General features: G+C 42.2%; 1 long non-coding RNA gene across 1 annotated transcript; it reads left to right on the forward strand.

Moving 5' to 3' along the window:
* The first annotated feature begins 263 nt into the window (after window positions 1-263).
* Window positions 264-3841, forward strand: LOC120942577. Its single transcript, XR_005750191.1, has 3 exons — window positions 264-304; window positions 487-584; window positions 3700-3841. It is a non-coding gene; the product is annotated as an uncharacterized LOC120942577 (long non-coding RNA).
* The last annotated feature ends 256 nt before the right edge of the window (window positions 3842-4097 follow it).

The following is a 4097-nucleotide window of genomic DNA, read 5'->3' on the forward strand; positions in this document are numbered from 1 at the left end:
AAAATTGTGTAAATGAATGTATTGTGAGCCTTAGTAATAGATTTGTAGTTGTATTACTGTTATTATTCCACTGCAGCTTAAAGTTGTCTCAGATTGCTTTTCTCTGAAAACTAATCAATGTGTGAGTGTTACTGCAGCAAAACCAGCGCAAGTTCTAGAATTCTTGGGCTAAAAAAGTGGACAAAAAATATGAAGGATATATTGTGCTGTGATTGGTGGGAATATGCCTTGAGCTGTGCCTCACTCTACAGATTGTTGATCTTTTCCTCAATGATTACTGAAACCACACAAAGAATTACTCAAAGTAAGTTCTAAACTCTTCATTATATATCTAAGTTATGAATAAAGTTTTTTTTTTAAAGCTTGCAGAGGGATTGTATTTTTGCATGCGCTCTACCATCCGTCTTTTAGATGTTAATTCAATTGTATATTTTGTTGTATAAAACTGAAAACAATTATGACACTTGAAATTAATTATTATTTTAGGCATTCATTTCAAAAGATATTTGATGGCTTCTTGAGGAATGCTATCCCAGTCATGGATCAGTTGGATAATTCATATTTTGAGCCTGGCGCTCATTCAGGTAAGAGCTTGACTAATTATATTCATAATGTATTTTAGATAAACTATTCCAGCTATTAGATTTGGATGATGGCTGTAATATGGTGGAAAGGTCACCAATATGGGGCCCATCCATCATGATATTAATATACATTCTATAACTCTAGGGTGCATCACTGGATAAATCACTGGCAGAAGAAGGTCCTGATTCCTCTATATATAGATCTTTATATCACTAGAGGGATCACCAGCAGGAGGAAGGGGGTCCTGATTCCTCTATAGAGATCTTTATATCACTAGAGGGGTCACCAGCAGGAGGAAGGGGGTCCTGATTCCTCTATATGGATCTTTATATCACTAGAAGAGTCACCAGCAGGAGGAAGGAGGTCCTGATCCCTCTATATAGATCTTTATATCACTAGAGGGGTCACCAGCAGGAGGAAGAAGGTCCTGATTCCTCTATATAGATCTTTATATCACTAGAGGGGTCACCAGCAGGAGGAAGGAGGTCCTGATTCCTCTATATAGATCTTTATATCACTAGAGGGGTCACCAGCAGGAGGAAGGGGTTCCTGATTCCTCTATATAGATCTGTATATCACTAGAGGGATCACCAGCAGGAGGAAGGAGGTCCTGATTCCTCTATATAGATCTTTATATCACTAGAGGGATCACCAGAAGGAGGAAGGGGTTCCTGATTCCTCTATATAGATCTTTATATCACTAGAGGGGTCTTCATCAGGAGGAAAGAGGTCCTGATTCCTCTATATGGATCTTTATATCAATAGAGGGGATCACCAGCAGGAGGAAGGAGGTCCCGATTCCTCTATAGAGATCTTTATATCACTAGAGGGGTCACCAGAAGGAGGAAGGGGGTCCTGATTCCTCTATATAGATCTTTTTATCACTAGAGGGGTCACCAGCAGGAGGAAGGAGGTCCCGATTCCTCTATATAGATCTTTATATCACTAGAGGGGTCACCAGCAGGAGGAAGGAGGTCCTGATTCCTCTATATAGATCTTTATATCACTAGAGGGGTCACCAGCAGGAGGAAGAGGTCCTGATTCCTCTATATAGATCTTTATATCACTAGAGGGGTCACCAGCAGGAGGAAGGAGGTCCCGATTCCTCTATATAGATCTTTATATCACTAGATGGGTCTTCATCAGGAGGTCCTGATTCCTCTATATAGATCTTTATATCACTAGAGGGATCACCAGAAGGAGGAAGGGGTTCCTGATTCCTCTATATAGATCTTTATATCACTAGAGGGGTCACCAGCAGGAGAAAGGAGGCCCCGAGTCCTCTATATAGATCGTTATATCACTAGAGGGGTCACCAGCAGGAGGGAGGAGGTCCCGATTCCTCTATAGAGATATTTATATCACTAGAGGGGTCACCAGCAGGAGGAAGAGGTCCTGATTTCTCTATATAGATCTTTATATCACTAGAGGGGTCACCAGCAGGAGGAAGGAGGTCCTGATTCCTCTATATAGATCTTTATATCACTAGAGGGGTCACCAGCAGGAGGAAGGAGGTCCTGATTCCTCTATATAGATCTTTATATCACCAGCAGAAGGATACATGTTTAGCTAGACCCCTATAGAATACTGCGTCCAGTACTGGAAACAACACTTGCAAAAAGTTATTGATAAGATACAATACATCTCTTTATCTGTGCAGGCAGTTTTTGCTAATGGTGAACTAATCCTTTAAAGTCAAACCAGAAAAATTGGTGAGGGATGATTTTGGCAATGTGGTGTGGCAGAAGTATGCTATTCCCCAGACTGATTGCACAGAGTTATAGAACATTTGGTAAGCAAAACAGTGGGGGGTTCAATAGATATTGGCTGAACATCCCCCTGTTTGGTTCCCAGCAAAACTCCTGTACAGGGGAAAAGTCGTAACCTGAATGGCGAACCCCATTAAAGTATATGGGAGCCAAACAGGAAAAATCCAAAGTCTTTTATGCAAGTAATTGCCCATAAAAGGGGTATGGGTGTCCGGGTACTGCCCTGGGGGATATGTATCAATGGAAAAAAATCCTTTAAATATAGTACCTGGAGGGTACCTGGGGGGTCCCCTTTGATTGCCTGTAGTGGTGCAACTGTAGCATGCATAGAACCTGCTGCAGCAAAAATTAAATTTCTAAAGAAACAAGTCAAATCCCATTTAAATAAGTTGTGGTTGCAATTGCCCAGCTATTAAAAAAAATAAAATAAACAAAAAATAGCGTGGGTCTGGTATTAATTCTAAGGGGAACCCCATGCCAAAATATTTAAAAAAATGGTGTGGGGCCCCCCAATATCCATACCAGACCCTTATCAGGGCATGCAGCCTGGCAGATCAGGAAAGGGGTGAACGAGCATGTGCCTCTCCTCCTGAACCATACCAGGCCACATGCCCTCAACATGGAGGTATATGTGCTCTGATGCCCGAACCCAAAGCACCTTTTCCCCATTTTGAAGGGGACAAGGTCCTCCTCCCCACAACCGTGGACAGTGGTTGATGGTGGTCTGCGGGAGGGGGGCTTATCATAATCTGGAAACACCCTTTAACAAGGGGGCCCCTGGATCCCAACCCCCACCTATGCAAATGAGTATTGGGGAAATAGTACCCCTACCTATTCACCAAAAACGTGTAAAAAAAAAAAGTAATAAAAACTCAGAGACAGCTTTTGACAATGCCTTTATTAAAAAATTAAAAACACAGTGTACCCCAAAGTAAACCCATTGTTAATGAAGCCGCCCACCGCACCGGCAAAAAAATGCTCCCGCAGTCTATGAAAGCTTGCTGCAGCCTCGGCCATTTGACAGTTCTTATATATAGGTAAGGGGCAGAACCACCTGGCGACATCAAAGCTTTGCCCAATCAGGGCGCAAAATGCACAGTGTATTGCAGGGCGTTCGGTGGTGCAAATACCCCCTGATAACCCTGCAAATTCAGGTGTTGGACAAACGTGCCGGCCAGCCAATGTTCGTCCCACGCTAGATTTCCCCTAACATAAGGGCGTTGGCAATCACTTTTTGGGATATGGGGAGGGTAAGACATTACTGATAGAGAGAGACTTTTCCAAATAAGTCAAAACAAACTTTTTTTGAAGGGCCTCCTAATGTATTTGTATTTTTTATTTACAGATTTTCAATTTTAGAGTTTTCTTGTTTGAAACAACCGTCTACTGATGGAGTCTTTGATATCTTGGTTCTTCAAGGTGTAAATCACTGAGTTCAACACTGGAATCGCCATACTATACGGGACTGAAATCGGTCTATCCTTACTTAAAGAATGTAGAAAATCGCCCTCACATAATTGAAAACAGCACTTCCATAATACAGGATGATGGCTGCAAGGAAGCGCACATAGAAAATGCTTTTTGTCTTCCTTCTTCGGATCTTCGGAACAGATCTTCACCATCGTGGCAATTATGGATATTATGTATATTTAGAAATGATAATGCTCAGGAATGGTGCCCACCCAATGAAAACCCCAATAAAGCCCAGGTTCACACTGGGGTTCACACTGGGGTTCACACTGG

This window comes from Rana temporaria, chromosome 6 (genome assembly GCF_905171775.1).
Source record: "Rana temporaria chromosome 6, aRanTem1.1, whole genome shotgun sequence".
Taxonomy (NCBI): domain Eukaryota; kingdom Metazoa; phylum Chordata; class Amphibia; order Anura; family Ranidae; genus Rana; species Rana temporaria.